Source organism: Bos grunniens, chromosome 4 (genome assembly GCF_055505025.1).
Source record: "Bos grunniens cultivar Pamir isolate PY7600 chromosome 4, Bosgru_T2T1.0, whole genome shotgun sequence".
NCBI classification, from domain to species: Eukaryota; Metazoa; Chordata; class Mammalia; order Artiodactyla; family Bovidae; genus Bos; species Bos grunniens.
In genome coordinates this window covers 60522912-60549454 of record NC_141168.1, presented here as the reverse complement: position 1 = coordinate 60549454, position 26543 = coordinate 60522912, and the positions used below count along the sequence as shown (strand labels likewise).

Below are 26543 nucleotides of genomic sequence, written 5' to 3'. Positions count from 1 at the left end.
TTCTCCTTTGCTTTTTGCTTCTCTTCTTTTCACAGCTATTTGTAAGGCCTCCCCAGACAGCCATTTTGCTTTTTTGCATTTCTTTTCCATGGGGATGGTCTTGATCCCTGTCTCCTATACAATGTTGTGAACCTCCATCCATAGTTCATCAGGCACTCTATCAGATCTAGTCCTTTAAATCTATTTCTCACTTCCAGTGTAAAATCGTAAGGGATTTAATTTAGGTCATACCTGAATGGTCTAGTGGTTTTCCCTACTTTCTTCAATATAAGTCTGAATTTGGCAATAAGGAGTTCATGGTCTGAGCTGCAGTCAGCTCCTGGTCTTGTTTTTGCTGACTGTATAGAGCTTCTCCATCTTTGGCTGCAAAGAATATAATCAGTCTGATTTCAGTGTTGACCATCTGGTGATGTCCATGTGTAGAGTCTTCTCTTGTGTTGTTGGAAGAGGGTGATTGCTATGACCAGTGTGTTCTCTTGGCTAAACTCTATTAGTCTTTGCCGTGCTTCACTCTGTATTCCAAGGCCAAATTTGCCTGTTACTCCAGGTGTGTCTTGACTTCCTCCTTTTGCATTCCAGTCCCCTATAATGAAAAGGATATCTTTTTTGGGTGTTAGTTCTAAAAGGTCTTGTAGGTCTTCATAGAACCTCTAAACTTCAGCCTCTTCAGGATTACAGGTTGGGGCATAGGCTTGGATTACCATGATATTGAATGGTTTGCCTTGGAAACGAACAGAGATCATTCTGTCACTTTTGAGATTGCATCCAAGTACTGCATTTTGGACTCTTTTATTGACCATGATGGCTACTCCATTTTTTCTAAGGGATTCTTGCCCACAGTAGTAGATATAATGGTCATCTGAGTTAAATTCACCCTTTCCAGTCCATTTTAGTTCTCTGATTCCTAGAATGTCAATGGTCACTCTTGCCATCTCCTGTTTGACCACTTCCAATTTGCCCCGATTCATGGACCTAACATTCCAGGTTCCTATGCAATATTGCTCTTTACAGCATCGGACCTTGCTTCTATCACCAGTTCCATCCACAACTGGGTGTTGTTTTTGCTTTGGCTCCACCCCTTCATTCTTTCTGGTGTTATTTCTCCACTAATCTCCAGTAGCATATTGGGCACCTACTGACCTGGGGAGTTTCTCTTTCAGTATGGGAGTTTCTCTTTCAGTATCCTATCATTTTGCCTTTTCATACTGTTCATGGGGTTCTCAAGGCAAGAATACTGAAGTGGTTTGCCGTTCCTTTCTCCAATGGACCACATTCTGTCAGACCTCTCCACCATGACCCGTCCATCTTGGGTGACCCAACACGGCATGGCTTAGTTTCATTGAGTTAGATAAGGCTGTGGTCCGTGTGATCAAGAATACTGGTTGCCATTTCCTCCTCCAGGGGATCTTCCCAACCCAGGGACTAAACCCCCGTTTCTCACGTCTCTTGCTTTGGGAGGCTGATTCTTAATCACTGTTCCACCTGGGAAGTGATTTAATTATTATCTACATTCTAAGTTGCTACTTACTAAATAAAAGACATATTAATTTTAATTACACTAATCAAGTCACTTCACTTTCTTGTTTAAATTCCTTCAGTGGCCTCCCATTTCTTTGAAGGTAAAAATCAAAAGTCTTAACATGTCTAGAATGTTCTGGGTTATAGCAAAATCCAATCCCTTGAGACCAGATTCAAGAAATAATCTAGAGATTAAATTAACAGGATTTGACTTTAATTTTATAAGGAGAAATTAAGGGAAAGGCAGTATCTCAATCCCTCCTAGATTTCTTGCTTGAACAACTGTGTGATAGGAGGTCTGTTTACTAATACCAGGGACAACAAGGATCAAAGTTAAGGAAGAACAGTAGTTGAATCATGTGGTTAATACCTGACCTTTGTAACACATTCACAATTATTCTATTCATTCTTGAATGTCTCTTCATACAATCAAACTTACAAAACAATAAAAATGAACCAACTGATGATATAATACTGATGAATCAAAAAAGCATCATACTAAATCATGTATTCTCAGTTGGGCAATATTGTCTCCAAGGGGGAAAATGTTTGTTCTGGGGGTGTGAAAAATCTAATTTTTAGTGTATAAAATGCAGGTATACATGTAGTATATAATCACACAAACAGTATATCTGTGGCATTAAAATTTCATAAAAGGGGGAGAGATAATTAGGGAAATAGGTATAGAAAGGCTCTTTAGAGGGGCAGTGAAAAAGTGGAGAACGCCACACTAAATAAAAGATGCCAGCCACAAAAGACTACATGCTGAATGATTTTTTTTTCTAGAAAATCAAAACCGATATGATAGAAGGATCAGTGTAGCTCAGGGCCTAGTTTGAAGGTGAAGGGACTGACTTCAGAGGAGCCTGGGGGAAATTATGGGATGATGGGATGTTTTATATTGTGCTGTAGTTATTTGTCAAAGCTCAATGATCTGTACACTTAAAATTGGTGACTTTTCTTGCATATAACTTATAGGTCAATAGGACTAATTAAAAAATCATAATAACCTGGCCCCAGAGAGTCTCTGCTTTCCTGGGTTTGGAATAGGATTTCCATGTAACAGACATTAAAGCTTGCCTCCTGTTATACTGGCTCTCTGTGATATGTAATCTCTGCACTCACCTTTTATTTTTCTCTGTAGAAAAGTAGTTCCATCAGGTAAATGTGAAATTATATTTTGTTCGTATCTGAATCAAGGAGGAATGTGCCATCGTAAGTTCTGCTTGTCATTTTTTTTTTTCAGTTATTTACCTAGAAGTTTCAGCTTCTAAAAGAAGAAAATATGATTAGTTGCACAACATCCGTCTCAAGTCCTCCTTTCTCACCAACTGCCATAATCTCTCTCTTTCAGATAAAGGAAGTTTATGTCACATCTCTTGTATATATCAGGTACTACATGAGATGCTTACCTGAACGTGGACTCATTTAACCCTCAAAGCAGTCCTGGGCTTTGTGTGTTAATATGTATCACTATACTGATTTTCAAATGAAGAAACTAAGCTTTAGTCCAGATATCATTTGCCAAGTTCTCCAGAGTTTTACACACACACACACACACACACACTCAGAAATATACAAACTCCTGCATCATAGAGAAGCAAGTTGTGCAGCTTCTAACGTAAGAAGGAGGGGAAGCCATGAAGATATTTGGTTCTACTCACATAGCTATATGCCAATATATCTTAAAAGCTGCTCTTCCTTCTTTTTGGATTTCTTACTTTCCTATTCCTTTTACTTGATTTACTGCGGATCCCATATGTTAGCTCATTCAACATTGGAATAGCCCATTGGAATAGCCTATTCCAACCCTTTCTGGTCTGTCAGAAATTTTCTGTACAGTTTTCTGCAGTTATAGTGCTTGTAAGTGAGCTAGTCTCTACTAGTTTGTTGCACTACTGCAAAACTTGGAGGCAAAAGTGAAGGATGTCAGTGTATAGAGAGATTAGGTTATTTGGCAAGACAGTAGTAGAAATGTCTGGTTTCTCAGGGACAGTAGTGGCACAGGAATCCAGTACTATGTATCATGGACTTCAGAAAGCAAGAGAGTCAGTGATGTTTCTGCTATTAATTTCATAGTGGTATTGGATATTTTTCTCTGTCTATATGGATCATGTCTTTGTAGCAGCCAAGTCTGCTTCCCAGATATTCTATGATATTTTGTAACTTGTTACCTTCTAATAAACACCTTCTGCTTAGACCAACCTCAGTTCAGTTCAGTCGCTCAGTCGTGTCCGACTCTTTGCGACCCCATGAATCGCAGCACGCCAGGCCTCCCTGTCCATCACCAACTCCCAGAGTTCACTCAGACTCACATCCATCAAGTCAGTGATGCCATCCAGCCATCTCATCCTCTGTCGTCCCCTTCTCCTCCTGCCCCCAATCCCTCCCAGCATCAGAGTCTTTTCCAATGAGTCAACTCTCCGCATGAGGTGGCCAAAGTACTGGAGTTTCAGCTTCAGCATCATTCCCTCCAAAGAAATCCCAGGGCTGATCTCCTTCAGAACGGACTGGTTGGATCTCCTTGCAGTCCAAGGGACCCTCAAGAGTCTTCTCCAACACCGCAGTTCAAAAGCATCAATTCTTTGGCGCTCAGCTTTCTTCACAGTCCAACTCTCACATCCATACATGACCACAGGAAAAACCATAGCCTTGACTAGACGGACCTTTGTTGGCAAAGTAATGTCTCTGCTTTTGAGTATGCTATCTAGGTTGGTCATAACTTTCCTTCCAAGGAGTAAGAGTCTTTTAATTTCATGGCCGCAGTCACCATCTGCAGTAATTTTGGAGCCCCCAAAAATAAAGTCTGACACTGTTTCCACTGTTTCCCTATCTATTTCCCATGAAGTGATGGGACCGGATGCCATGATCTTCGTTTTCTGAATATTGAGCTTTAAGCCAACTGTATCACTCTCCACTTTCACTTTCATCAAGAGGCTTTTTAGTTCCTCTTCCCTTTCTGCCATAAGGATGGTATCATCTGCATATCTAACGTTATTGATATTTCTCCCGGCAATCTTGATTCCAGCTTGCGTTTCTTCCAGTCCAGCGTTTCTCATGATGTACTCTGCATATAAGTTAAATAAGCAGGGTGATAATAGACCAGCCTAAGTGGGTTGTTTTGTCTGCAAGTAACAACCATGATGCTACTGCTACTGCTAAGTCACTTCAGTCGTGTCCGACTCTGTGTGACCCCATAGACGGCAGCCCACCAGGCTCCCCCGTCCCTGGGATTCTCCAGGCAAGAACACCGGAGTGGTTGCCATTTCCTTCTCCAATGCAGGAAAGTGAAAAGTGAAAGTGAAGTCGCTCAGTTGTGTCCGACTCTTAGCGACCCCCTGGACTGCAGCCTGCCAGAATCCTCCACCCATGGGATTTTCCAGGCAAGAGTACTGGAGTGGGGTGCCATTGCCTTCTCCGAACAACCATGATATACCTTGTTAATTCCTATTCTAAGGATCAATTGAGTCATCATTTCCCCTGGGAAGCCTTACTAATCTCCATTCTCAATTCAGGTTGTATGTAATCCCCGTTTGTCCATGGAACATACCAATCATGCTTACCTCTACTATGTCACTCAGTTACATTTCTGCCTTCCGAACAAGATTGAGGAGGGAAGAACTGAGTTTTCCTTTGTATTCATATAATCTAATGAAGTTATTTAAATGAATGTAAACATTACTATTGAAAACTAACATACTTATAGTACAGTGCTCAGATATAGGTATACAGTTCAATGAATTTTAACCATACCCTCACCAAAGACAATCACTATCCTGACAGCTAAAACCATATAATATGTTTGTCTACTTTGAATTTTATATAAATTCAGTGTCCTTTTTTGTGTGTATCTAGTTTAGTGCACTCAGTATTATGCTTTAAGATTCATTCATGTGTATAATTTTATTTAGTATATTGTATCATTGCATGAATATTTCACAATTTACCCATTCTATTGTTGATGGACAATAGCATTATTTCCACTTATAGAGCTATTATAAATAACACTATAAACCACAAGCAATGAAAAGACAGCCCAGAGAATGGCAGAAAATATTTGCAAAAAATGCAACCAACAAGGGATTAATCTCCAAAATATACAAATAGCTCATGCAGCTCAATATTAAAAAAAAAAAAAAACCCCAAACAAAAAATACACAGGAGATCTAAACAGACATTTCTCCAAAGGAAGTATATAGATGGCCAAAAAGCACATGAGGGTGTGGAGAAAAGGGAACCATCCTACACTCTTAGTGAGATGTAAATTGGTACAGCCACTAGAGAGAATTCTATAGGGGGTTCTTAAAAAAATAAAAATAAAGCTACCATATGATCCAGAAATCCCACTCCTAGGCACGCATCTGGAGAAAACCATACTTCTAAAAGATACATGCACCTCAATGTTCATTGCAGCACTATTTACAATAGCCAAGATATGGAAGTAACCTAAATGTCCATCAACAAATGAATGGATACAAAAGATGTGATACATATATATACAATGGAATATATCAGCCGTAAAAGGAATGAATTAATGCCATTTGCAGCAACATGGATGCACCTAGACATTATCATATCAAATGAGGTAGTTCAGACAAAGACAAATATCCTATGAGCTCACTTATATGTGGAATCTAAAAAATGATACAAATGAACTTATTTACAGAACAGAAATAAACTCACAGACTTAGAAAAGAAACTTATGGTTACCAAAGAGGAAAGGTGAGTGTGGGGGATAAATTAGGAGTTTGTGATTAACATATACACTGTATTATATATAAAATAGATTATCAACAAGGATCTACTATATAGCACAGGGAACTCTACTTAATACTCTGTAATAACCTATATAGAAAAGAATCTGAAAAAGAATAGATACATATGTATGTGCTAAGTCGCTTTAGTTGTGTCCGACTCTTTGCAACCCCATGGACTGTGTGTAGCCCGCCAGACTTCTCTGTCCATGGAATTTCCAGGAAAGAATACTGGAGTGGGTTGCAATTTCCTCCTCCAGGGTATCTCCCATGACCCAAGGATCAAACCAGCACCTCTTAAGTATCCTGCATTGGCAGGCGGGTTCTTTACCACTAGTGCCACCTGGGAAGCCAGATGTAAGTATATGTGTAACTAAATCACTTTCCTGTACCCCTGAGACTACCACAACATTGTAAATCAACTGTACTCCAATATAAAATAAAAATAAATAAATAAATAATACTACTTTGAACATTCTTATACATTTCTTTTGTGAAAATAAGTATGCATTTCATCTTTTGTGAAAATAAATAAATTCCCAAATTCTGTTGGGAATTTACGTAAGTGTGTAAATGATGGATTGTAGGATGTGTATTTGTTCTGTTTCAGTGAAACCCAGAAACAGTTTCTGATATAAATTCTCACTAACAGTACAGGAGAGTTTCAGTGCTCCACAGTCTCCAGAATATTCAGAATTTTCTGTCCTTTTAATTTTTGCCATTGTAGTAGATGTTGTTGTATTTCATTGTGGTTTTGATCTGCATTTAGCTTACTGAATAATAAAGATGACCACATTCATATGTATCTGTTGGACACTTAGATATTCTGTTTTGTGAAGTGCCTGTTGCAGTCTTTCACCATATTTCTATTTGGTAGTCTGCCTTTTTCTTATTGATTGGCAGTAGTCTTTATGTAGCCTAGATACCACTCCTTTATTAGAGATATGTTCTTCTTCCTATACTTCCTATACTTCTTAATAGGTATTTTGCGATGAACAGAATATTTACTTTTTGGTATTACCAGTTTGTTAAATTGGTAATTTAACAGAGTCAGCACCTTCATGTCCTGGTAAGGAGTTGGCTACACAAAAGTAATAAGGATAGTATACTATCTTAACCTAGTATACTAGTATTTTCATCTTCTTCTTTTTTTAACATATACAGTTTATCTAGAAGTGATTTTTTAATATAATGTAAGGTAGGAGCCATGATTATTTTTTCCCATATGGATAAGCAATTGACTCAGAATCATTAATTGGAAATATCATTCCCACATTCACTAAACTGTGTCATAAATCAGGTGACCACATATGAGTCAAGTTAGCCCTTTTTTAAGTCTCTGATATGTTCTGCTGGTTTGTTGATCTACACATGTGCCAGAACCACTCTTTAAATTACTATTGTGGTATAGTAAATTTTCATATCAGGTAGTCTAATTTTTTTAACTTTCTTTTCCTTAAGATCCCCTGAGCTATACTTGATATTCTGCATTTCCATACAAGTTCTAAAATCTGATTAATAAAGCTTCTGGTGTTTTTAATGAATTTACATTAAAATTATACATACTGATAGCTTTAAACAGATAGCAATCGCTTTTCAACACTGAGTCTTCTAATAACTAAACATAATATATCCTTCCATGTTTTTATATCTTCTTTAATTTGTCTCAATGATGTCTTATGATTTTCTATATAGAAGTATTTTATATGTTTTTTTAAAATATTTATCGAGATAATCATATGATATTTCTCCCTTTTTTGTTTAATGTGGTGGATTAGTGATTGATTTGTACATGTTCCATACTTGTGAACCTGGAATAAAACCCATTTTGAAGCAGGGTTCAATTCCTGGGTTGGGAAGATCCCCTGGAGAAGGGTATGGCGACCCACTCCAGTATTCTTGTCCAGGGAATCCCATAGACAGAGGAACCTGGTGACCTACAGAGCATAGGGTCACAGAGTCAGATACAACTGGGCAACTGACATGCTTCGATGTTACATATAAACTTCATTAATATATCAGCTTATTTGAAGTGTTAGTATTTTGTATAGAATTTTGCTTCTCTTACGAGAAAGACTGATCTATAATTCTCTCTTCAATGCCCTTATCAGGTATAAAAAGGTTTTGCTGGTTTCATTAAATGGGCTTAGAAATGTTCTCTCATTTACCATTTTCTAAAAGACTTTGTGTACAATTGAGGTTATTTCTTTCAGTATTCTATGCATTCAACTGAGATTAAATTTATTTTTATTATCTAAATCTTTCACATATACACTGTTTTGTGGGGGGTTTCTGTCTCCCGATTCTAGCAGCAATTGAGAGTGGTTTGTTAAGATTTTATATTCTTATTATAGATGGTGCAGTATTCTTTTCATTCTGTCAACTGTTATTTCATGTTTCTACACTATGTTATTAGACCATAAAAGTTTAAAATAGTGATTGTATATATTAATCATAAAATGTCCCCTTTATTTCCAAAATTATTCTTCCTTAATATCTACTTTTTATAATATGCAAAGCCTTTTTTTGTTAAATATTTATTTGTTTTATATCTTTTTTCTATCCTTTTATTTGTAGACCTTTATGGTTCTAACATTTAAAATGTGTCTTTGTAAATATCATATAGTTAGATCTTGTTTCTTAAACTCAGTCTAACAGCTCTTCTTATTTCAACTGTTTCTTTACATGTGACGGAACTTCTGATTGAAGTTGTGTCTAATGTATCATCTTAATTTTATTTTCTGTTTGAGTCAACCATTCATGTAGTCTCTTTCCCTCTTTCTCTGCCTTCCTTTGGATTATTCAAGTATGTTTTATTTCATCCCTTCCTCCTCTATTAACTTCTTAGTTATATATTTTTCTACTTTTTTTGTAGTGATAACCCTAAAGATATAACATGCATCCTTTTACCTATTATGGGCTTCTCTGGTGGTTCAGCAGTAAAGAATCTGCCTGCCAATTCAGGAGAAACAGGTTTCATCCCCAGGTCAGGAAGATCCCCTGGAGAAGGAAATGGCAAGCCACTCCAGTATTCTTGCCTGGAAAATTCCATGGACAGAGGAACCTGGTGAGTACATGGGGTTGCAAAAAAGTTGAACACAACTTAGCAACCAAACAACAAGCCTAATATAAATTATTACTCTAGCCACTTCCCTCCTATTGATACAAATTCAGAACATTTAAATTCCATTTACTCTCTACTTCCATTTTATTGTTATATATTTTAATTCTGCGTACATTTTAAACTCCGCAATATATTATCATTGTATTGTATGGTTAATAATCGATAGACATTTATATTTACTCACTTAGTTTTCTTTCCATTGCTCTTTTTTTTAAAAAAAGATTTTATTAAAGTATGATTGACATACAAAAAGCTATATACATTCATGTATACAATTCAATGACTTTAAAGATAAGTATACACCACAATCATCCATGCCATAAGCTGGTCCTTCGCCTTCAAAAATTTCCATATGACTGAGCAATTCCACTACTGGGCATATATCCTGAGAAAACCAGGACTGAAAAATATTCATGCACCCCAGTGTTCATTGAAGCACTGTTTACAACAGCTAAGCAATGGAAGAAACCTAGATGTCAGTTGGCAGATGAATGGATAACGAAGTTGTGCTGCATATTACTCAGCTATAAAAAGGAACACATTTGAGTCAAGGTGGATGAGGTGGATGAACTTAGAGCCTATTATACAGAGTGAAGTAAGTCAGAAATAGAAAGACAAATATCATATATTAACACATATATATGGAATCTAGAAAGATAGTATTGATGATCCTACTTGCAGGGCAGCAAAGAGGACAAAGACATTTTGGACACAGTGAGGGTATTAGGCGGTGGGATGATTTGGGAGAATAGCATTGAAACATAACATTACCATATGTAAAATTGGTAGCCAGTGTGGATTCCACGTATGACCCAGGGAGCCCAAAGCCAGTGCTCTGTGACAACCCAGAGGGGTTGGATAAGGCGGGGAGTGGGAGTAGGGTTCCAGAGGGAGGGGACATATGTATACCTAATGCCGATTCGTGTTGATGTATGGCAAAAACCACCACAATATTGTAACCTAATTAGCCTCCAATTAAAAAAATCATCCTGCCTCCTTTACTTATTATTATGTATGAAAACTTAACATAAGATCTATCCCCTTAGCAAATTTTTAAGACTACAATACAGTATTGCTAGCTATAGCCACTATGCTTTTTTTTTTTAACTTTATAATATTGTATTGGTTTTGCCATATATCAACATGAATCCACCACAGGTATACATGTGTTACCCATCCTGAACCCTCCTCCCTCCTCCCTCCTCCCTCCCAGTACCATCCCTCTGGGTCGTCCCAGTGCACCAGCCCCAAGCATCCAGTATCGTGCATCGAACCTGGACTGGCGACTCATTTCATATATGATATTATACATGTTTCAATGCCATTCTCCCAAACCATCCCACCCTCTCCCTCTCTCACAGAGTCCAAAAGACTGTTCTATACATCAGTGTCTCTTTTGCTGTCTCGTATACAGGGTTATTGTTGCCATCTTTCTAAATTCCATATATATGCATTAGTATACTGTATTGGTGTTTTTCTTTCTGGCTTACTTCACTCTGTATAATAGGCTCCAGTTTCATCCACCTCATTAGAACTGACTCAAAGGTATTCTTTTTAATGGCTGAGTAATACTCCAGTGTGTATATGTACCACAGCTTTCTTATCCATTCATCTGCTGATGGACATCTAGGTTGCTTCCATGTCCTGGCTATTATAAACAGTGCTGCGATGAACATTGGGGTACACGTGTCTCTTTCAATTCTGGTTTCCTCAGTGTGTATGCAGCAGTGGGATTGCTGGATCATAAGGCAGTTCTATTTCCAGTTTTTTAAGGAATCTCCACACTGTTCTCCATAGTGGCTGTACTAGTTTGCATTCCCACCAACAGTGTAAGAGGGTTCCCTTTTCTCCACACCCTCTCCAGCATTTATTGCTTGTAGACTTTTGGATTGCAGCCATTCTGACTGGTGTGAAATGGTACCTCATAGTGGTTTTGATTTGCATTTCTCTGATAATGAGTGATGTTGAGCATCTTTTCATGTGTTTGTTAGCCATCTGTATGTCTTCTTTGGAGAAATGTCTATTTAGTTCTTTGGCCCATTTTTTGATTGGGTCATTTATTTTTCTGGAGTTGAGCTGTAGGAGTTGCTTGTATATTTTTGAGATTAGTTACTTGTCAGTTGCTGTATAACTAAAATGTTGTACCCTTTGACTAACACTTCCCTGTTTTCCCTTCCGCACAGTCCCTGCCTTGTCATTTTGTTGATGGCTTCCCTTGCTGTGCAGATACTTTTTAGTGTAACATAATCCTGCTTGTTTATTTTTGCTTTTGTTGTCTGTGCTTTTGATGTCACATCCAAGAATTCTTTTCCAAGGTCAATGTCAAGAGGCTTTTACCATATGTTTTCTTCTAAGAGTTTTGTGGTTTCAGGTCTTACAATTCAGTCTTTAATCCATTTTGAGTTAACTTTGGTATGTAGTATAAGATGAGGCTTCAATTTCATTCTTTTGAATTTGGTTTTCCAAGACCATTTATTAAAGAGAGCTACCCTTTCCTCATCATGTATTGTTGTCAAAGATCACTTGATATACATGCATGGGTTTATTTCTAGGCTCTCTATTCTGTTCTGTCTGTGTCTGCTTATTTGCCAGTAGTATACTATTTGCATTACACTGTAATATGTTTTGTATTACAGCTTTGTATGGTAGCTTTGTCATACGTTTTGAAATCAGAAAATGTGTTGCCTCCAGCTTTGTTCTTCTTGCTCAAAATGACTTTGGCTACTCAGAGTCTTTTGTTGTTTCATATGGGTTTTAAGACTTTTTTCTTTTTCTGTAAAAAAATGCCACTGAGATTTTCATAGAGATTGTATTAAGTCTGCAGATCACTTATACTAGTATGGATTACTATAAGTAGTAATTTTAATAATATTAAGTCTTTTAATCCATGAATGTAGAATATTTCAACTTATTTCTCTCTGCTTTAATGTCTTTCATCGGTGTTGTATAATTTTCAGTGTACAAGTTTTTTACCCCCTTGGTTAAGTTTATTCCTATTTTATTTCATTTTTTCCTGCTATTGTTAATGGGATTGTTTCCTTAATTTCTGTTTCAGATATTTTATTATTACCTTATTGAAATTCAACTGACTTTTTGTATGTTGATTTTGTATAGTGTAACATTAATGAATTTATTGATTAGTTCTAGCAGGGTTTTCTGTAGAATCTTTACAGTTTTTTACATATGAGGTAACATTATCTGCAAACAGACAATTTTACTGCTTTCCAATTTACATGCTTTTTTGTTTCTTTTCCTTGATCTTTTTATTTCTTTTACTTGCTTTTTAAATTTCTCTTTAATGTCAGTACTATGCTGAATAGAAACAGCAAAAATGGGCATCCTTGCCTTGTTCTAGATCTTAGAGGAAAAGATTTCAGCTTTTCACCATTGAGTCTGATTTTAGCTCTGTATTTTTCATATGTGGTGTTTATTGTGTTGAGATAAGTTCCCTCTACACATAATTTTTTGATAGTTTTTATCATGAAAGTGTGTTGAATTTTATTGAATGCTTTTTCTGCATCTCTTGAGATGATTGTGTGATTTCTATCCCTCATGAGGTGTATCACATAGATTGGTTTTTTGTATATTGAACCATTCTTGCATAGAGGGATAAGTTTCACTTGGCCATGATGTATGATTCAATGTACTGTTGAATTTAGTTTGTTAATATTTTGTTAAGCATTTTTGCATTTGCGCTCATCAGGTATTATGCAAGACTCCCAGATGGTCTGCCTTAGATGGCAGCTGCTGCACTGTGCCCTTTCAGCTAAGCTGTGCCATGCACTCTCTCAGTCTGCCTGCAGGGGACACTCTTTCACTCACATCGCTGCCAAGGAACCAGCTCCACTATGGTAACAGAATGAGAAAAGAGGTTTAAAGACTCTTTCTTCCTAGAGCATGTTCTTCTTTTTAAAGACTCTCTTCCTCTTTGCCCCTCTGTCCATGGAACTTTCTCTTTTTTGTTCTCCTGAAGACTGCTCCATTCCACGGGATTGTCCTCCACCACCAAGATGACTCATTGGCTTTTGAAAGCAAAACAGAACTAGAATGGAGCCTAGAGAAAGATGACAATGAAGCAGTAAAGGCTTTTGAGAGTCACAGGTAGTAAGGGAGATCAGATATGGATTTGGGCCCAGTTTCTTCCGGGAAGAAAAAAAAAAAAAAAAATGTGTCCAAGAAATATTCCTGTGCATGTGGGATATGACTCCAGTGATTAATAGACATTTTAAATTAGTTAGCATAAAAAATTTCTTTCTCCTCTCCTTCTTCCTTTCTAAGAATTAAGAGAAACACTTAAGTTTCCCACAGACATGACTTGTTTGTAGCCATGACTGTGTATGTCCAATACCACCCTGTCAGTCACTTCCACACCGGTGTAGGGACAGGCTCATGCCACATGTTCACAGTATTGGATGCTTGAGAAGAGATGGGCACATGGATGAATAGCACTATTTTATGAATATTACATTAGGGAATTACATTCTGCGAATGCAAGTTGAAATATTGAAGCCTGCAGACAAGTTCTCACTTGCATTATGAGCAATGTCATATTTTTTTTATGTCAAATTTCTTTCTACAGTTTATTTCAATAACAACATCAATTTAAACAAAGTAAACAGATTTGTTTGAACCTGGACAATTAAATCTTTCCTGATCTATTACTTTATGTGTTGAAGTTGGATACCCAAAAAGAATGGGGGTATCTCAAGTTTTTGCGCAAAATTGGAATTTCAAAGCTTAAAAGTCTTGGAAAGAAATGCCTTTATTTCAAAAACTTTGAGCACACACAAAAATAGTAAATTCCATTCAGAAATGTTTCCAGTGCCTCACTGCAGAACAATTGCTTGCTAGTAAGAACAGTCCCTAGATGGGGAAAATGTCTGAGAGAAGCAGTGAAATCTGTGACAGATGAGCCTGGAAGACAGTACCTGGGACCTGGAACAACAGAACCAGCACCCACAGTCACAATGCTCACTCAAGAGCAAGCTCAGCCAAGGGTATCGATGTGTGTTATATACAGAACTCGCCAAGCAAGGTTTGATAAATCCCTACAGATAGTGCATAGTCTCTTATTAACGGAGAAGCTGTTTCTTTCCCTGAATATCAAGTTTAGATGCTGTGTGTTTGGATTTTTAAGTATTCAGGCTCAGGTTTGGAAATTTGCGCTGTGCTTTGGGACAAAGACATTTTGAAGAGGATGCACCCGAAACACAGAAGAGAGCCAGGTCAAATGTTTGAGCCACACTAGTTATTATTATTTAAGAGCTCTAGCTCAAATTAATTAAGTTTAAAAAAGACTCCCCCCAATTTTTGCAGGAAAAAATAATGTGAGCCCCAGCCCAATAACTTACTGCATGGTAACCAGTGGCTAAGTGGTAAAGAATCTCCCTGCAGTGCAGGAACTACAGGAGACATGGGTTCAATCCCGGGTTAGGAAGGTTCCCTGGAGGAGGGCATGGCAACCCACTCCAGTATTCTTGCGTGGAGAACCCCCATGGACAGAGGAGCCTGGTGGGCTACAGCCTATGGGGTTGCAGAATCGGACACAACTGAAGCAACTTCTTAGGCACACACACACGCACAAGTGGCAAGTATATCTGCAATGATTGAATGAGGTTGTGAAAGATAAAGGGAGAAATCGAGAAAATGGGGGACAGAAGGACAGAGAAGCAACAGGAACAATGAAAAGAATAAGGGGAATAAGGCAGAGGGAGAGAAGAAGAGGAAGAAGGCAGCAGGCTCTACGAATCCCGGCCAACCATGCCATCATCACTTACAGGCCTTGAGCTGACTAGTATTTTCCTGGCATCAGAGTCTTTATACCTGGAAATAATACAAATATAATGATTTACCCAGTTGATTGTCTAATATATGAACTGGTTACAAAAGAGTGGTTGACCTTTGTAATATCTGAAAGAAAGTAAGGGATATAGTTTATGCTTCCATGGAGATGATCCATTTGTAAATCCAAGGAGCCAGGGAATTTTTTAGAGCACTATCTATAGCACTTTTTTGCTGCTGTTATTCAGATATGTCACCCATATGTCTTCACTGTGCTTCCCCTTGCCCAAATAGTCTAACCTGTTCATTCTTTCCTGAACATTCCTGAGGTCCAAACTCCAAATTCTTTTTCCTTCAGGCCCCACCACCCTCCACCCCCTTATAGATTCTCAGCTGCTTTCTTGCTTCACCTAAGCATCTCATTCCTTTTTTGTTTGTTTGTTTCTTCTTTAATTCCCATTTTAATTATTTATTTTAGGTATTTGTGTATCTGTTTTTAATGTTGAATTTCTTTCAGAACTAATAAGATATTTTTTATAGTAGGCATGAGTTTTTAACTGAATGGGGAGATAAGGGTGGAAAAACCACCTTGACCTTATTAAGCATACCTTTGGAAGGACCAAATTTGGATCTAATTCTGTAGCTGATGTCAGGATCTTAGAATAAATATGGCCCAGAGCACAGTCTCCTAAGAGCAGGACTGCCTCCCTGGCCCTCTGGGAACCTCCTTACCTTGGACAGTGAGCTCTTCTTTATCTCTGTGATTGACCCCTGAAGTACAGCTGGACCTCAAACTCCAATCTCTGCCTTCTCTCATTATCCTAATTTGGGGGAATTCCCTGGTGTCCAAGTGGTCAATACCCTTGGATGGATGACTACCTCAATATCAGCAGCAAGACAAGAAGTGGCTTCTGTGGCTGTTTGATAAGGAATCCATTATAGAACTAACATCAGAGGCCAGTCTATGAAGTAAGAATCCTAAAAAAAAATGTAGAGTCCTACAAAATGGCATTAGGCAATCTACATCCTCATGAGTGCATAGCTTACAGGTCTCGGGACCACCCCTCCTTTCAAGAAGAGCATATAAAATCTACTTTGGGATTTCTCACTTCATTTAATAAACAAATCACATCACTTAAAGTATCTTTCATATAGTAGGTAGTTAATATTCTGAGATTAATAAAACATATCCCATCCCTCACTGCATTTAAATCTCCTTTTGTCTGGGAGGGGAGAAAGTGGTACATAAATTATTTGTCAATACAACAACACCTACAGGTACATTGATAATGCCCCAAGAATCCAGAAAGGGGAGTAATGTATTTAACCAATAGTGGAAAGTGGAGGCATCAAAATGTCATAGCAGTGGATAGTGCTGGGGCCCAGATATGTACCAGGCGCTGGATCCTGAAGGAGGCACTGAAGTTCTAGATGCGGAGAGGAAGAAGTAGGGCACTCTGGGTGAAGACAAGAGTCTTAGAGAAGGCATGGATGCATGTTCCGGAAAATACCAATAATCTGATATGCTAGGAACATTAGTAAATGAGTAGAAAAATAAGTGAATATCTATAGATGAGGCCTACCAAATAAACATGTTCCCACTCTGAGGATTTCCTATTGTATCCTGAAACTTATAAGAGATTCAAAACTTAAAATATCAACATTTTAATATTTCAATTGCAAAAGCTTACTTCTGGCAACAGAATGAAGGAAGGATTGGAGGAAGGCAGGACAAAAAATTGATACTATAGTAGGCTATTATGCTGATTAAGTTTAAATGCTACATGGACTGGTACAAGTTGATACCACCTAGGAAGATTAACCCCCAAACTAAATGAAAATTGAAGACACTAGGGGTGGAGAAGACATTGTATACTTCAGGCGCATCAGTTAGCAAGTAATGACATCTATATGTCAAATCAACAATAAAAAGACAGGAATAATCACTAACGTTTAAAGAAAACAAATGCCACTTTAAAAAAAAAATCAAACTCCTCAGGCAAATGAACTAACAGACTAGCTAGTTGGCTAAAAGGACAAAGGATGAAAAGTAACTTTAAATGTAATCAATACCCTCAGAAGAAGAAAATGACGTGAAAGAAATTCTATTACAGTTATTGAATAAAAGATGTAGCAGAAACACAATTGGTGAGCTTATAAAAATGTTCAGAAAGATTCTCACAGATGGAACAAAAAGTAGCCAACAGAGAGCACTGAAAGGGAATGCTACAAAGCACTTAGGATAAATCTAACTTCCAGCATCATCTGGAGAGAGCAGAATGGAATGGGATGCTCAAATCATTGAAGAGCATCTCCTACAAAAAAAGATGACCTCTTTATGTTAAAGGCTCTTATCCAGTACTGAGCTGAATTAATAAATAAGACTCACGTTTAGAGACATCAAGATGGAATTTCAAACCACAAAGAACAGCACACTTGTGTATCCACTTGGATGTCTAATAAACATCTCAAATTTAGTATATCCAAAGCTGAACTCCTATAGCTTTCTTCCCCACCTCCCAGACATACATATAAACTTATGACTTTCAAAGTCCTTCCAGCCTTAGGTTTGATAGGAACTCCACTCTCTACTGCCTGAGTGAAAAACCTTAAAGTCGTACTAGACTCCTCTTTTTCTCCCCAAATTGGTCTCCAGTCCTATCGTCTTTTCTTCAGAATAATTAACAGAGGATCCCTGGATCAGATTTTTTTTATCTGGTTCGGATATCTTTTTTATCTTGGTTCAGGGAGGGGCTTCCCCCAGTTCTGGCCACTTGGCTGGTAGTAAATGACCAAAGACAACCCGGAGGAAGCATCCCGGGCGTCTTAGGAGGCCTTGGAGAAAGGAACATTCCCAGACAGGTCTTTAGAGGGACAGACTAATTAAAACAATGTATCACAAAGAAAATGGATTACTCTCTTTATAACATGAAAGGAGGATTTTAATGCATGGTTACAATTACTAATGTACTCTGCTGTGGGACATTAATAAAGTTGCTTTTTTTCAGGCTAGAATGTTGTGATGCCATAATCAGAACATGCTCTTTTAACTTCCTTCAGCTTCCAGATGTAAATTCATCATTGGGTTCACTTCTAATAATTGCAGCGCTTCCTGCCTTGGGCTTAGGAGAAGCCTGACAAAATAGTGTTTGCTTAGGCAATAATTTAGACTTACCTTATTTGTGATTACTATAGCGATTACTATAACTACAAGGTATAATTTTACTTTATTTAAATTTTATGAATTTGAATGTTTTTTACACTAACTTTTCCCAATAAAGTCCACTATGAAACCAAAAAAAAAAAAAAAAGATTTTTTTTATATAGAGGACATTCCTGGGACAATTGACAAAATCTGAACAGAATGTATAGATTAAGTAACAGAATTGCATCAGTGTTGCTTTCCTGACTTTGGTCACTGTATGTGGTTATATAAGAGAATGTACTATTCTTAGGAAGTCTATACTGCAGGTCACAGAGATAAAAGCATCACATCTTCAACTTATTTCCAAAAGGGTCAAAATATTGTTATATATATATATATATATATGTAAAAAGTGAAAAGCAAATGTGATAAATGTTACAACTGGGAAATTGGGTTAAGGATATATTGGAGTCCTTTGTACCATCTGTATAAGGTTTTTAGAAATACAAAATTTTTCTATGTTGAAAAATACAAAAAAATAAGTCTAAGTTGTGTCTTCTCTTCACCACTTACATTGCTAAAACAACTGTAATTCAAACCACATAATATTCCACTAGGAATATTATAACAAATTCATGAATTCTCCCTTCTTTTACTTTTGTCTCTCCTATAGTCTGTTCCCCAGGCTTCCAAGGTGGCTCAGCGATAAAGAACCTGCCTGCCAATGCAGAAGATGTGGGTTCGGCCCCTGGGTCGGGGAGATACCCTGGAGAAGGCAGTGACAACCCACTCCAGTTTTCTTGCCTGGAAAATCCCATGAACAGAGGAACCCAGCAGGCTACAGTCCATGGGGCCACAAAAAAGTTGAACACTATTTAATAACTAAACAACAACAACATAGTCTATTCCTGCTGAGCAACTGAGGTAATCTTTCAAAATATAATTCAGAAGGGGTTGTTCGTCTCATCACAACCCCCTGATGACTTCTCATTTTTCTCAGAGTCAAGTCAAGATTTGGAAAACGCCTAATACGCTCTACAGGGGCATATTAACCCTCTCCCCCCATCCTCTCTTTCTTTGATGTTATCTCCTTTAACTCTCCCTTCTGTTGGTGAATTCCAAGTAAACATAATGGGCTGTTTGCTTACCCTCAAGCTTCCCTGGTATGTTCCCACCTCAGGGTCTTTGCACATGAAGTTTCCTCTTGAGGAGCGTTCTCTCCTCAGATATCTGCACAACTCGTACCTTCACCCTCATCACATCTCTGACCAAAGCTGCTTCACTGATTCCTTTCCTTTCTATTTAAAATGTCAGCACTTGACCACTTCTACCCAGCACACCTCATCCTCTTTTTATTCTTTTATTCTCCACAGCCTTTATCGCTGACATGCCATATGTTTTTGTTGTTTGTTTCTTTGTCTTCTTGCTCCCTCCACTATGATTCAGACTCCTGAAGGACAAGAAATTTTGTTTTGTTCACTTTTTTACCTCCAGCACTGGAAATAGTTCTTTGCATATAATACCTTCTTAATAAATATCAATAATTGTTGAAGGAATGAAATGAAACATACTAAACATTCTCATAGAGGGGGAAAAAAACCCAGATGCATTAAAAAAGGTTTTAAGACAAATCAACATCAGACTTTTGACATATTGAATGCTGGAGAAAACATTTGAGTGGCTTTGAAAGACAATTTTGAATTTAGAAGTCTGCTTTCAACCAAACTACCATTTGAGATGGAGAGAAAAGGAAGCAGGTATTCTAATACATATACACTCAGAAAGTTTACCTCTCTCAGATTTTCCTTGAATGAGTAATGTATATTCTAAAAATGAAAAAAGATATGTGGGATACCAAAAATAAAGTAGTGGGGGAGTGACACCAGCATCACAGTGATGTGAAATGCTGTCTTTGTTTCTCCCCTTCAAGCAACAACCAGTAAAACGTCCGCAACTCAACAAAGGTGTCTCTGCTGAATGCACCAGGGTGCTGGGGCATTCCACATTATCTGTACATCTAAAAATGGGTGGACGAGAACAAACAGAGGAGGGAGAACCAGAAACACCAGCCACAGCAGCTGAGCCCAGAGCCCAGAGTACCCAGGAGCAGGAGAGGAGGAGGTGCAGACAGCAAGAGCCTCCCAGCCACCATGCGACCACAGCCACAGGAAAATGGGCAGCAGTGAGTGGCAGGGCCCGTATTTTTGTCCCTTGTCACAGAGACACCCATGACGCCCTCTGCCTGCAGCAGCAGAGCCTATGAACCTGACAAAATCAGACACGGCAGAGGTGCCTGCACCACCAGCTCCCTGCCACCTTCCCCATCCCCTGTGTTTCAGGAGCCCACAACTCAAAAGATCCTGAGCTTGGTGGAAGAGCCCACTGTCTGGAGCCCCAGCCAGTGATGCCAGTGACACCAGCAGCAGCAAGGCACCACTGATCCATCCTGGAGGGAGGCACAGCCGTGATAATGAGGGTCTTGGGCCATTCTTTTGACAGAGGCCCTGAAAGGTGAAAAGTGCGTTCTCAAATTTAACCAGAGGCAGCGCAGGTAAAAGAAACCAAAATCACGGTATGGCGCCACCTACTGGAACGCAAAAGAAAGACCTCTAATTTCTAGATGCACCAGCTGAATTCCTCAGTTCAGTTCAGTTCCGTCAGTCGTGTCCCCCTCTTTGCAACCCCATGAACCGCAACAGGCCAGGCCTCCCTGTCCATCACCAACTCCCGGAGTCCACCCAAATCCATGTCCATTTGGTCGGTGATGCCATCAAACCATCTTATCCTCTGTCGTCCCCTTCTTCTCCTGCCTTCAATCTTTCCCAGCGTCAGGGTCTTTTCCAATGAATCAGCTCTTCACATCAGGTGGCCGAAGTATTGGAGTTTCAGCTTTAGCATCAGTCCTTCCAAAGAACACCCAGGACTGATCTCCTTTAGGATAGACTGGTTGGATAATTCTTAGAGACAAGTTAAAAAAAAAAAAAAAAGGAACTTTACCTAAAGAAAGATTTTGAACAGTTCAGATGCACCAGCAAAGGAACAAGTCATCAAGCAGCATGAAGAACCAAAGTAACATGGTACTAGAAAAAGAAAATGGCAAGTCTCCAGAAACCAGACTTTAAGTCACATAAGATTGTGGTCTAACTGATAGGAGAATTAAAACAAACAAACAAAAAAACTATTATGAAGAAACTCAATGAGCTACAAGAGAAGTCAGAAAGGCAGTTCAATGAGCTTAGGAATAAAACTAATAATCAGAGGGAAAAGTTTACCAAAGAGATTCAAACTCTAAAAAATAACCAAACAGAAATTCTGGAGCTAAAGACCTCAATAAATAGAATGAAGAATACATTAGAAAGCATTAGAAATAGAGTGGACCATACAGAAGAGGGAACTAGTGAGCTCAAAAATAGAAATCTAGAAATGATACAGACAGAAGAGGAAAGAAAATTGAGATTCCCCCCAAAATGAAGAAATTCTCCAAGAATATTCCAACTCTTTTAGGAGGAGCAACAGTAGGGTAATGGGTATACATCCTAGAAGGAGAAGAGAGGGAGAAGAGAGTGATTATTTAAAGAAATAATAGCTGAGAACTTCCCAAACCTGGGGAAGGGACTGGATATACAAGACTGTGATGCTAAAAGAATATCTAATTGCTGCTGCTGCTGCTAAGTCGCTTCAGTTGTGTCCGATTCTGTGCGACCCCATAGATGGCTGCCCACCAGGCTCCCCCGTCCCTGGGACTCTCTAGGCAAGAACACTGGAGTGGGTTGCCATTTCCTTCTCCAATGCATGAAAGTGAAAAGTAAAAGTGAAGTTGCTCAGCCGTGTCTGACTCTTAGCGACCCCATGGACTGCAGCCTCCACCGTGGGATTTTCCAGGCAAGAGTACTGGAGTGGTTGCCATTGCAAGAATATCTAATTAGTTTAACACAAAAAGACCTTCTCCAAGACACAATATATTAAAACTATCAAAAGTCAATAACAAAAAAAGAATTTTAAAGACAGCCAGTAAAAAATAAAAAGGATTGTAATCTAAAAAGAAACTCCCTTTAGGCAATCAACAAATTTCTCAGAAGAAACTCTGCTGGCCAGGAGGGACTGGGATGACATTCTCAAAATGCTGAAAGATAAAAATTGTCATCCAAGAATACTCTCAGCAAAATTGTCATTCAGATACAAAGAAGAAATAAAGACTTTCCCAGATGAACAAAAGCTGAAGGAGTTCATCAACACCTGACCTGCTTTATGGGGCTTCCCTGGTGGCTCAGACGGTAAAGAACCTGCTTGCGATGTGGGAGACCCGGATTCCATTCCTGGGTCAGGAAAATCCCCTGGAGGAGGAAATGGCAACCCACTCCAGTATTCTTGCCTGGAGAATTCCATGGACAGAGAAGGCTGGTGGGTGATAGTCCATGTGTTCTTCAAGAGTTGAACCCCTTCTGAGTGACCAGTTTTATAAAAAAATATTGATAGGAACTTTTCTATCACAAACAAAAAGGCAAAAATACATAGACATTTGAGTAAGGTGGTAAATAGAATTAGCAAATTGCAACTCTATATCAGCATATGTTTTTGAGTACTTTATTCAAGCATGAAGTTTAAAGGGAAGAAAAGCAGGAAAGAATAATGATAGCTACTTCAATTTGGATTAAAAAATGCATAAAAAGTGATAATTTGAGATAACAAAAAGAAGAAAGAAGGATGGATCTCATAGATAGATGAAGATAAGATACTATCAACAGAAATGGGCTGTTTTATCAATGAGACATTTTATACAAACGTCATGACAACCATACAACATAAGTCTAGAGCAGAGACATGAAACAGAAAAAGAGGAAACTGAGGTAAACATTATTAAAAAGCCATCAAACCAAAGTGACAGACAGAAACACAAGGAAAAAGAAACAATGGAGATATAGAGCAACCATAAAACGAAAGATAAAATGGCAGTACTAAGTCCTCATCTATCAATAATCACACTAAATATGAATGGATTGAATTCAGCAATCAAGACACAGAGTGAATGGGTGGATTTAAAAATAAGACAGAATTATATGCTTCCCCCAGCTCTAACAACAAACATAGGCTCAAAATGAAGGGAGATCAAAGTCACTCTCAGCTATTACAATGGCTATTATCAAAAAAGCAAGAAATAACAATGTTGTAGAGGATGTGGGTAAAGGGAACCCTTGTATACTATTGGTTGTTCAGTCACTAAGCTGTGCCCAACTCTTTGTGATCCCATGGACTGCAGCACTCCAGACTTCCCTGTCCTTCACAATATCTCGGAAGTTGCTCAAACTCATGTTCATTGAGTCATTGATGCCATCCAACCATCTCATCCTCTTTTACCCCCTTCTTTGCCTGCCTTCACTCTTCCCCAGGATCGAGGTCTTTTCTAATAAGTCGGTTCTTTGCATCAGGTGGCCAAAGTATTGGAGCTTCAGCTAAAGCATCAGTCACATAATTGGTGAGAACATAAATTAGTACAGCTACTATGGAAAATAGTATGGAGATTCCTCAAAAATTTAAGAATAGGACTATCGTATGATCTACCTATCCCACTTCTGGGTATTTATCCAAAGAATATGAAAACACTTACTTGAAAAAAATATATGCACCTATGTGTTCATCATAGCATTGTTTGCAATAGTCAAGATATGGAAACAACCTCAGAGCCCATTAACAAATCAATGAATGAAGATGTGTGTGTATGTGTGTGTGTGTGTGTGTGTGTGTGAATACTGCACAGCCATAAAAAAAAAAGATGAAATTTTGCCATTTGGGACAACATGAATGGATCTTGAAAATATGCTTAACGAAATAAGTCAGACCTAGAAAGACAAATATATAATTTCCCTCATATGTAGAATATAAAAAACAAGCGAACAAACCAAACAAACCAAAATAAACATGTAGATACAGAGAGCAGAATAGTGGTTACCAGTGGGGAAAGGGTGAAGGAGAGGTTAAATTGGATAAAGGGGATCAACTGTATGGTAACACATGGAAGCTAAACTTTTGGTGGTGGTCATGGTGGTAGAAATATAATAAAGTAAAAACAATGTTGTACACATAACACTTGTATAATGTCATAAATCGATGTTACCGCAGTAAGAAATACAATAGTAGTAACCCAAAATATAAGTGTGTGTGTGTGGGTGTGTGTGTTCATTCACTCAATCATGTCTGACACTTTCGCAACCCCATAGACTGTAGCCTGTTGGGCTCCTCTGCCCATGGAATTTTCCAGGTAAGAATACTGGAGTAGGGTGCCATTTCCTACTCCAGACAGTCTTCCTGATGCAGGGATTGAACTCACGTCTCTTACGTTTCCTGCATTGGCAGGCAAGAATTAATACAGAGGACTGGTTGTGCTAAGTGGCTGCCTTAAGGTCGGGAGCAGAGTAGTGAAGTGACCCACAGTGGTTGCTATGTCTGTAACTAAGAACACTGGGTGGCCTGGCCAGGCTCGTGATAAAAGGCCTCGTCCCCCAGACCTTATTCATTCCTCTCTGCTTCCCACTCCATCTCTGAATCACTCACTTCTGCTGCTGCCGACTGAACGGAAGGGACTGTGGGCGATTCAGCTTCCTGATCATTCAGTATGAGAAAGTAACCATAGTCATTTCTTCAGAGTGCTTTTTCCTTGTCACCCTCCACACCCACATTTGCACCCTTCTGGAAAGAAAGGATCCATGAAAGCTGTATGAGTTACCACTGTTTCTTTAGGTCCAGAGGAACACCTCTACCAAGGATCAGAAGACAAAAATCACAAAATCTTAACATTGGGGAGAAACCTAGAGGCTGTTGTGTCCAACACACCATTAAATGGAAGAAAACACTGCAGCACAACCAAGACCTTCCTTACCTAACTCAAGAGTCACTAGCTACATCTCAGTTCCCCTATTCCAGTCCAGAACTGTCCCCATGACACAGCATCATTGTAACAGGACCCCAGAGGCCTAGGGAAGGCAGGTTCTTTGTGGCAAAGCCATGCTTTAAGCCCACCCCCATATACCCCTCTTCAAGGATACCTGTTAGGAGTCACAGTGAATATTCAGCTCCAGCTACAAGAGGCAGAGAGGGAGAAAAGGCCATTGGTGGACACATGGCTTCCCTGCCTTTGAGATAGCTTTGAAAGTGAAGGTGTTAGTAGCTTAGTTGTGTCTGATTCTTTGTGACTCCATGGATTGTAGCCCACCAGGCTCCTCTGTCCAAGGAATTCTCCAGCCAAGAATACTAGAGTTGCCATTCTCTTTTCCAGGGGATCTTCCTGATCCAGGGATCAAATCCAGGTCTCCTGCATCGCAGGCAGATTCTTTACTGAACCACATTCAGCTTTAGAACAAATTACACTTTGTTCTTTCTACTGGAACCAAATAGGAACATTCATTTTAATCATGAAAATCAAGCAGCATTTTATCCAAAGTATTTTGAGAAAAGACTCTGTAATGACAGCTCCATATTAAGAACTAACCACCTCAGTGTAGCTAAAAAAAAACTTGCTGAAATATCATAAAAAAGATGAAAAACAAAAAAAGCAGATAAGTCAACTCTAAAGAAAGCCATTTGAAAGAATTACATGCCTAAGTAACATATTAAACAGTCATCCCGCTCCTGTTTTTTCCCCTCAAATTCCCTCTTTTGTGGTCATTTTCCTTTACTTATCCTATTTCTGAAGTTTGAAAGGAATTTCCTGAGTCTTCAACTAAAATTGAAAAAAAGAAAAGCCTGCTTAGGCAATTTTAAGTAAAGTTTTAAATCTGCAGCTTCTCGAATGAAAAAATTGTTTCAAACAACAACAGCATTCTGGGTTGAGCTATTATTTTTGCAATCACTTGAGGAGTTAAACCTTGCTCCTGACTTGTCAACTTCCAGTGACCCATAAGAGAAGTGAAAGCTGAGAGAGGATCCCCATGAGACTGAAACTCAGAGTCTCTGTGTTTGTACAAGTAAGAGCCACGTTGCCTGCAAGTCACCTCGGCATGCTATTCTACCACCTGCTCTCCGCAAAATGAGAAGCACTTTGTGAGTTCTTTCCATTCCCAGGGGGAGCTTTCCTCATATCTATAGTTACTAAAATGTGCTATGAATTCTGACCCTCGCATATGTCCCTCACCTCCTGGAAATCTTTGCTTAAAAAAGATACTAATACTTTCTTGCCCAATAATTGTTTGTCCTCAGGAAATGTTAAATCTGTGGGAGAGTGTTCCTG

At 38.6% G+C, this 26543-nt stretch overlaps 1 protein-coding gene across 2 annotated transcripts in view; it reads right to left on the bottom strand.

Moving 5' to 3' along the window:
* Positions 1-26543, bottom strand: part of GPR141 (G protein-coupled receptor 141) — a 68866-nt gene that overhangs the window by 5623 nt on the left and 36700 nt on the right. The window contains exons 2-3 of one of the 2 annotated variants that reach the window (XM_086398494.1): positions 9183-9336; positions 2644-2788 (exon numbers count right to left, since the gene is read on the bottom strand). The gene's annotated coding sequence lies outside the window, so the exon portion shown is untranslated. The remainder of the gene's footprint in view (positions 1-2643; positions 2789-9182; positions 9337-26543) is intronic. The other variant, XM_086398492.1, reaches the window with a different exon arrangement.